The sequence below is a fragment of the Myotis lucifugus genome, unplaced genomic scaffold (genome assembly GCF_000147115.1).
Source record: "Myotis lucifugus unplaced genomic scaffold, Myoluc2.0 scaffold_687, whole genome shotgun sequence".
Lineage (NCBI taxonomy): Eukaryota > Metazoa > Chordata > Mammalia > Chiroptera > Vespertilionidae > Myotis > Myotis lucifugus.
This window is the reverse complement of record NW_005871735.1, coordinates 66,245-75,703: the sequence shown is the minus strand read 5'-3', so window position 1 is coordinate 75,703 and position 9,459 is coordinate 66,245.

The window sequence follows — 9,459 nt, the reverse complement described above, 5'->3', positions numbered from 1 at the left end:
CCACCTGCCGGGCTGTTCCACTTCCGACCTCCCGCCCAGCTTTATGCGGGCCTCCCGGGCGTCCAGAGCAGGGCGCCCGCGGCAGCGGCTTCCCAGAAAAGGCAGGGGTGACCCGGGCTGCAATCCGAGTGCTCCCCCTCCCGCTGAGAACCGGTGGGGGTGCCCGCATCCGCACGGGGAGGATAGGCCCTGGCTGCAGGCCGCGGGTGTGGCCCAGTCCCGCCCTCTCGCTCCAGGCTGCTGGCCTCTTGCGCTGCCCCTGCCCCAGCTCTCCAGACCCACCCAAACCTCCGCGGAACGAACGGAGCCCCTGCAAGAGACGTGCCCGGTCCCAGCCCGGGGACCTGCGGGTGTGAACTGGTTGGGGAAAGGGCGTTTGCAGCTGTGATTAAGAATCCTGAGTGGGGTCATCCTGGGTTAGCAGATGAACCCTAAGTCCAATGACAAGAGTCCTAAGACACACGAGGAGACACAAACAGTGGAGAGTCCGTGGAGATGGAGGCAGAGAATGGAGTTGCACAGCCACAAAGCAAAGAACGCGTGGAGCAAAGGCGTATCCCGGAGCCTCAGCGGAGCAGCCCTGCAGGCCCTGGCTTGAGACACCTGGCCTCCGGAAGTGTGAGGGAATGTGTGCTGTCTGAAGCCACCGGTTGGTGGTGGTTGGTGATGGTGGCCCAGGGCACTAACGCACCACCAGTGTCCTTCCCAGTCCTGCTCTTCCCCACCCAGCGGCAGCACTGGAGGGACCGCCCACCCTTCAGGCGCCTGCGTCCTGCTGCTTCCTGCCCCCACGGGTGCTTTCACAGTCCTCCCTGCTGGACCCCTCGCTCTCCCCGCCTTCCACACGCTCAGCCTCCTGAATCCCCTGCTGAGAGCGCCGGGCCCACGGCTGTGAACACCACCGCGGACCCGGCGCAGAGTGAATCTTTACGCAGGAATCCCCCAAGCTATTTATTTATTTTTAAGTTCTTTTGTTAATCCTAACCCAAGGATATTTTTTCCTAGATTTTAGAGAGAGAGGGTGGCAGAGAGAGAGAGAGAGAGAGAGAGAGAGAGAGAGAGAGAGAGAGAAACATCAATGTGAGAGAGACACATCAATTGGTTGCCTCCTTAACATGCCTGGACCAGGGCCAGGGATCGAACCGGCAACCCAGGTACACGCCCTTGACTGGGAATCAAACCTGTGACCCTTCAGTGTGCCAGCCAACACTAACCACTGAGTAACACAACCCAGGCCAGAATCTTCATTTTAAGTGTATTTACCATATTCCCCTCTGAAGCACTTTAGTACCCTATCCTGCTCTTACAAAGCCCTGCGGCTGCTGAGTGACGGGGGCTACTCCTTCAGCTCATCAGTGGCAGAACCTGGTCCCTGATCTCCCACGTGCCCCTCCTGACCTCCCTGACCAGGCAGAGAGCTGCGCTCCGCTCACTGACCACGCCCCCTGGGCTTCTCTGCAAGGTCCAGGACTCTGCCCTGTGAGGCTTTTTCCCTAGAAGGGGCTGGCAAGCAGGCGCCGTGGGTAAGGAACGCTTTCCTGGCTCACAGCCGCGCTCATTTGCCGTCCGTGCTCCACCAGCAGGGCCCACAGAGACCAACATGTTCACACCTTTACGGAAACAGCTTGTCCACGCGGCCCTGGAACATTCGAATGAGCTGCAGTGGAGGCTTCCCCCTCCTTGTTGTTTGCACAAGCTGTTCTACATCGGTCCTGGGATCGAGTAAGGGGTGACCTTCTCCTGCTTTCCCACTTCGCACACTCAAGGGCGCTGACATTGTGTGAATTCCACTGTTCATGAGGGTCTCCACGATCGTTAACCTTCCCTCCCTCCACCCTCCGGTTCGAGAGGAGGCTTTGCTGCCTGTGCTCCGGCGGGGCCTTCCCAATCTGTGAGGCTCTTTCTCTCCTGTGGCCTCAGGTGGGCCTGCGGGTCTGGGGCTGGCGGGCGATGGGGACTGGGCTGGTCCCCGAGGGCCTCCCACTCTCCAAGGGCAAGGCCTTTCTCCAGAGTGAACCCTCGGACGAGGGCTGGGAGCTCGGACACGCATGCGCTGCTCCCCACTGTGAACTTGGTGTAGTTAGCGGAGGGTTCAGAACGGGCCTCCGGGGTATGCGGTTGTTTCCAGCTAAAGGCCACCCCTTCCTTCACCACCTACAAGAACTGGAATGGCCCTGGCTGGTTTGGCTCAGTGGATAGAGCTGCCTGTGGAATGAAGGGTCCCGGGTTTGATTCCAGTCAAGGGCACATGCCCGGGTTGCGGGCTCGGTCCCCAGTAGGGGGCATGCAGGAGGCAGCGGATCAATGATTCTCTCTCATCCTTGATGTTTCCATCTCTCTCTCCCTCTCCCTTCCCTCTCTGAAATCAATATATATATATATATATTTTTTTTTTTAAGAAAAGAATTTGAATTAAGGGCCTTGCCCATAATAAGAGATTATCAGAAATAACCTCCTTTGACCCGCCTAGGGCAGGGTAAACTACTGACCACTAACACGTGTTCTCCCTCAATGACCCTGTGAAGCCCCAAGGCACCTCACCTCATCCCAGGCTCAGAATGTCATGTATACCCATGTTCCCTTTCTGTCTTTGGACTTCTCATGTGTGTGGGGTCCCATGCATAGGTATGTAATTAAGTTTGGTTATTTTCCCTTGCTCACCCGTCTCATGACCATGTGATTATTAGAGCAGCCCCAAGAGCCCGGGCGGTGGAGGAAACAGCCAAGCTGTCCCTCACCGAGCACGATGCGCAGGTCCCGCTGGCTGTGAGCTGTGTGGCCAGCAATGCTGTGTGGCCTGTCTCTGCCTCTGAAATCGTTCCTGCATTCTTTATTCAGCTTTCTCTAGAGTCAACTTTGTGGAAAAGGGGCCACATCCTGAACCTGACTAGCTCAGGGGAGGCCAGCAGGGCAGGCCCTACACACTCAGAGACTGAAAGTAACCTCATAGGATGGTCTGAACATAACATCCCCAACTGAAAGCAAGTGACGGCGAGTAGTCCTGTCCTAGACCTGTAGCTTCCAGGCCAGGTCAGTCTACCTAACTGAGCCATCTACTGTCTTTCTGCATCTAAGATAACATACCCTTGAAAGGTCAGAGCAATCTTCTCCTCCAGGCCCCTCAGGGCACAGCTGGGGGCACAGCGTAGACCACAGAACCTCCCTGTTATCCTGCTCCCCAAGTGCCATCTCTACGTGCTGTAAATGTTAACAACCCTGTGCCCACCAATGCAGAAGTGTGTGTTTGTTTTACTCTTTATCCAATCTCAGCGATATTTCTCCCCACTTTGCTTTCTCCCATCCCCTTCATCTACAAAATCTACCACCAATGGATTTCAGGTAACCCCACTCCCCTCACAGCTCCTCCTTTAGTCTTATGCCTAAAATAAGCTCAAAACTGCCATTCTCCGAGCATTTTCTTTATTTTTTGTTAATCCTCACCCGAGGATATTTTTCCATTGATTTTTAGAGAGAGTGGAAGGGAGGGAGAGAGACACAGAGAGAGAAACATTGATGTGAGAAAGACACATCAATTGGTTGCCTTCCACACACCCCGACCAGGGCCGGGGATTGAGCCTGCAACCAGCGCATGTGACCTTGACCGGAATTGAACCCGGGACCCTTCGTCCTTGGGCCAATGCTCTATCCACTGAGCCAAACCAGCTAGGGCTTTGGAGCCTTTTCTTAATTCAAGAGATTTTGCTCCTCAGCTATTTTCAATTTGGCTCAAATAACCTCATAAAAATTCGCTACAGGCCCTAGCCTGTTTTGCTCAGTGGGTAGAACCTTGGCCCAAGGACTGAAGGTTCCGGGTTTGATTCCAGTCAAGGGGACGTACCTGGGTTGCATGCTTGATCTCCAGCCCGGGTTGGGGTGTGTGTGGGAGGCAACCAATCAATGTGTCTCTCTCACATCGATGTTTCTCTCTGTGTCTCTCCCCTTCCCTTCCTCTCTCTCTCAAAAATAAATAGATAGATAAATAAATAAATAAATAATCAACGGAGTCCTGGCTGGTTTGGCTCAGTGGATAGAGTATCGGCCTGCAGACTGAAGGGTCCCTGGTTCGATTCAGATCAAGGACACTTCTCTAGGTTGCGGGTTGGATCCCCAGTGAGGGGCGTGCAGGAGGCAGTTGATCAATGATTCTCTGTCATCATTGCTGTTTCTCTCTCTCTCTCTCTCTCTCTCTCTCTCTGAAATCAATATAAATATATTTTTTTAAAATCAATGGAAATATCCTCGGGTGAGGATTAACAACAAAAAAGTCACCACAGGTGTAAACGTCCTTCAAAATCGGTGTGTGGAGCCCAGCCTTCGGAGTTCTGCCAGCACCTTTATCCGCGCTTGGTGCCCTCAGAGTGCCGGCTGTAGGGCTGGGTCCGTCCTGGTTCTGCTCTCACCTGCGACAAATAAAACACATGCCCTGATCCCCGTTCTGAGCAAAAACGTGAGAAGAGCGGAGTGATCACCGGTAACAAAGCGAGATGGTAGTGCCGCCCGCCCCATCGTCACAACCAGCAGCAACGCAGGGAGTGGGCGGAGGGACACCCCACGAGCCGGGGACAGAGAAGGAAAGGGGGGTAAGGGGAAGGGGGGGTGACAAAGGACAGAACAAAACACCTGGCGAGTAAAGGAAGTGGCCCCAGAAGGAGCGGGCGGGCGAGAAAACAGGAAGCGGGTAAAGGGGGGCTGAGGGCCAAAGGCTCTCTGTGCGCATGGCAGAGGAGGGCGTGGGATTGCCACCCGAGGCGCAGAGGCTGAGGAAACCAGGAAGCATCTACATTGGTGGTCAGTGGGGAGGGGGGGGGGGCGGGGGGCGGGGACATAAGTAATGCTTTCAACAATAAAAAAATTAAAAAAAAATAAATTTGGTGTTCTGCCCTGTGCTCTCCCGCACTTCCAGCGCCCAAGGGAGGGGCTGCAGCAGACAGAGCTAATGCTCCCCACCCCGCCCCGCCCCGTGCGGCCAGGCCTTCTGTCTGAAGGGCTGTAGTGCCCATGATGCTGCCCCTGGTCCCGGGAGGGAAATTCTGTTCAGAGCACTGAGAACAGGAAAGTGGAGAAAATGGACCGAAACGAGCCCAGGCCTGTGCAGCTGGAACAGGCCGGGTGGGACCCAGTGAGGCCTGCGGGGAAGCAGACAGGGGGGCTGCTCCGTGAGGAGGCATCTCAGGCGGCAGTGCGCTCCCACGGGCAGGGTCTCCAATGCAGAGGCGGGCGGGCCTGGGAGGCGAGGACAGACTCAGCACCGGAGAGCGGCCCCTCCAGCGAGGGAAGTACCGAACCCAACATGAACAGGAAGCAGAAATCGCCCACTTTTCCTCAGGAGGGACCAAGCAGCTTGCAAAGATTCAGACACTAAAACAAACTAAACGGATCCCTTTAGCCCTCGGGCTACGCACAAATGGGTGGCAGCGGTGACTCGTTAGCCAGGGGTGGGCTGAGGTCATGTGTCCGAATTCTCCATCGTCGCACCCCAAAGGAGAGGCCTCCGAGGGGCAAAGGACGCGAGTCCCCGAATGTGGCCACGGCCTCCTCATCCTCTGAGGTCGCCCAGTCCTGAAACATGAGGTCCCTGCTGCCACCAGAGGGGTAATCCTGAGGGCAGCCAGGTTCAGCAGGGTAACAAGGAGGCTTTGCGTCTGTGTGTGTCTGATGAGCGAGAAAAGTATGAGCAATCGGCCTTGGCCGTCCAGGAAGACTTCCAGCAGGGAAGATGGGCGGGGCTGCGTGGTCAGCAGATGTCACAGCAAAGACATGATTCCATTTTCCTCCTCTACCCTCTACTCCAGCGGTTCTCAACCTGTGGGTCGGGACCCCTTTGGGGGTTGAACGACCCTTTCACAGGGGTCACCTAAGACCATCGGAAAACACATATATAATTACATATTGTTTTTGTGATTAATCACTATGCTTTAATTATGTTCAATTTGTAACAATGAAATTGGGGGTCACCACAACATGAGGAACTGTATTAAAGGGTCAAGGCATTAAGAAGGTTGAGAACCACTGCTCTACCCTGTGGTCACCAATGTGCGCAGGTGGGGGTTCTAAACCAACAATTCTCAGACACCAGTCCCACAATTCAACTCAATTCTGGCACTGAATGCCTGGAGGCAGCGCCAGGCCCCAGGGGGGAAGGGCCCAGTCCCACCGACTCCCTCACTTCAGACACCAGTCCCAAGTCCCGGTGTCACCTGCGCTCTGCCGGGCTGGCTGTAAATCAGAGGTTCCCACCAGCCCTCCTCGGGTTCATTGCTTTGCTAGAGCAGCTCTCAGAACTCAGGAAGACAGGGACTTACTGCCACGTGTATTACAGATGACATTGAAGGTTACAAATAAACAGCCAGATGAGGAGCTACATGGCCAGGAGCTTTCTGTCCCGTGGGCTCAGGGTGTGCCACCCTCCTGGCCAGTGGGTGCACCTTGTTCACCAACCCTGGAGAGCTCCTCACATCTCATTGTTTTTATAGAGCTTCATACCCCCCCCCCCCCCAGGCCAGCAGCTGGGCGGGAAGTCCCAGCCCCCACTCACTAGGTCTCTGGTGACCAGCCCATCCTGAGGCTACCTAGGGTCCCCACTAAGTCACCTCATCAGCGTAAACTCAGGTTTACTCAAAAGGAGTTCCTTATGAGTATTAAGGAGATCCTATCACTGAGGAAATTCCCAAAGTTTTAGGACAGTGATGGCGAACCTTTTGAGCTCGGCGTGTCAGCATTTTGAAAAACCCTAACTTAACTCTGGTGCCGTGTCACATATAGAAATGTTTTGATATTTGCAACCATAGTAAAACAAAGACTTATATTTTTGATATTTATTTTATATATTTAAATGCCATTTAACAAAGAAAAATCAACCAAAAAAATGAGTTCGTGTGTCACCTCTGACATGCGTGTCATAGGTTCGCCATCACTGTTTTAGGAGCTCTGTGCCAGGATTTGGGGACAAAGCCCAATATACTTATTAAACAGCAGAAAAAAATGCCAACCTTGTGTGGGTGGCAAGGCAGCTGCCGGGCCTGGTGCATGTGATGGGGCCATGACCTGCTAGGTTGGGGAAGTGTGAGTTAAGACAGAAAAAAAAGGCAGTCCCCTGCCTTGTGCATTTGTAACCGCAGAAGCCGCTGAAAATGGTCCTATCCTGTTTAACAAGATACTGAGTTGCTTTTTAGAGACAACCAACCCAAACCGCAGGCCACGCAGCCTGGATGCATGTGCAGAGCAGAGAACTTCAGCCTCTGCTGCACCTGGAACCAGTGTCCCCGCTGCACCCCTGGCCACACAAGGAACCAGAGACCCGACATGATGTCACTTGGACACCGAACCCTTTCAGAAGCGAAGATTCTGTCTGTTGTCCAGGAAGGTCCAGTGCGAACGCCCTTTGCCACAAATGGCCAAGTTCCAAGGTCCTCCAATTAAAACCTGCCCGCCGGCCCTTCCGCACACGTGTTCCCCCAAAACCCTTAAACACCCTCAACCAAGCCCTGCAGGCAAGATGGACCTGAGCACAGCAGGTCTCCCATCTTCTCTGCTGGCGCCTTCTCCATTAATAACCCTTCCCTTACCTCAAGCTCTGCCGTTTTGGGTTTTGGCCTTGGAGCACCAACTGGGGTTTGGTAACACCCCGAGGGACTGCCAATGACCAGGGAGGGACCCCACACACAGGCGGGAATATTTACCTAAGGGGGGGTGCACACAGCCCTGCAGTTCTGAACTTGCACCCAAATCCACTGGAGAAATCAGAGTCTAAAGGTAATAATGCAGCCAGCATCTTTCATGTAGAGAAAAAGGAATTTAAAATTCTACCCATATATACCCGAACCATCTGAACTTGGGCTGCTAAATAAGAAAGCAACTAAAAGAATCGCAAATGCTAACCCCCCACTGGCCAGATGGGCCAGCATGTCTGCATATGAAACCCCGTGAGCCACAAAGAGAAGAGAGCAGATCTACGTGGGAAGACCTGGGACGTGACCGGGATGCAGTAAGTTGCTGGAGAGGAAAAACAAGGTTCAGCTTGATCCTTTTAAAAATCTACGTTCACACATTTCTTCTAGACTCTTAAAGGAAAGGATTAAAAGAGGCATTCATTCATTCACTGTCCACATTCTTTTTACAATAGAACTTGTATTAATTTAATTTTTAAAAAGTTTCCTTTCCAATTTTGTTTATAATGGTAAAGTTTAAACATAAAGTGTAGGTACTTATTTTTAAACAAGAGTGCAGATGTGCTCTCACTCATGCTCCTCGAGGGCTGGTGGCCTGCGGCTTTGCTCCTTGGCATCCTGGCTGAATGAACAATCCCGACAGGACTTGCAGGTGCTCAGCCCAACAGCAACCGCTCTGTATTTAAAGGTTTTGCTTTTGATAATTTTAATGGCATTAAGTAATTCACACTGGCAAACTCACCCTAAACTGGAACTATAACAAGGGCATGACTGAGCAAATATTAGTATACTGATGCCACATAGTGAAATTTAATATCCAAGCCCCACCCACCAATATGCAAATTCATGAGGGAAGGGTTTTTGTCTTTTTTGTTCATGGATGATCCCAAGCGTCTAAAACAGTCTCTGGTATATATTAGGAGATATATATATATTCCTCACACGAGGATACTTTTTCCATTGATTTTTAGATAGAATGGGAGGGAGGGCTGAGGGGAGGAGAAAGAAACATCCACGTGAGACACATCAGCTGGTTGCCTCACGCACGCGCCCCTACCGGGGCCAAGGATTGAACCTGAAACCGAGGTATGTGCCCTTGACAGGGAATTGAAACTGCAACCCTTCAGTCTGAGGGCCAACGCTTTAACCACTGAGCAACCGGCCAGGCACAAAATATTTTTTAAAAGTTGCGCCCTGGCTGTGTGGCTCAGTTCGTTGGGGGGCATCGATCCAGCACCAGGGCGAGGGCCCAATCTGTGCAACCAGGAGAGCGTAGAACAGGCACAGGCTCCTGGCCCTCCAGGCAGCCAGGGGAGGTTTTTACCTTTAAGGGGCAAAATAGCTTTTCCTGTCGAGGTAACTTTCCAGTCCTCCTCCCACTGGCCCGGATGAGAAGCCTCCATGATTTCACTAAGAGGGCAGAGGGGAGGGAGGAGGGATGGAGGTCCCATCACCATCATCCAGACACCTTTTCTGGTCCAAGGTCAGAATAGGGGCCGCTGGATTCAGAGTGGACCTTATTTGAACAAGAGGGTTCTGATAATTTGGGAGCTGCAGATCCAAAGTCCCATTCTCTACTCTGCTTCCATTTCCAAACGAAAATGAAGATGCAGTTGCTAAGTAGACACATAAGAACTTAAATGCTACATCTGCTCACTTAGAAATCCTGAGTCCGCTGGGAACTGGGGAAGGTGGGAGGAAACCCACCTTAAGCCTTCCTTCTCAGAAACTCCGAACCAGAGCAAGACCTGAGAGAAAAAGGCTGGATACTCATTGGTAAGATCAACCAGGA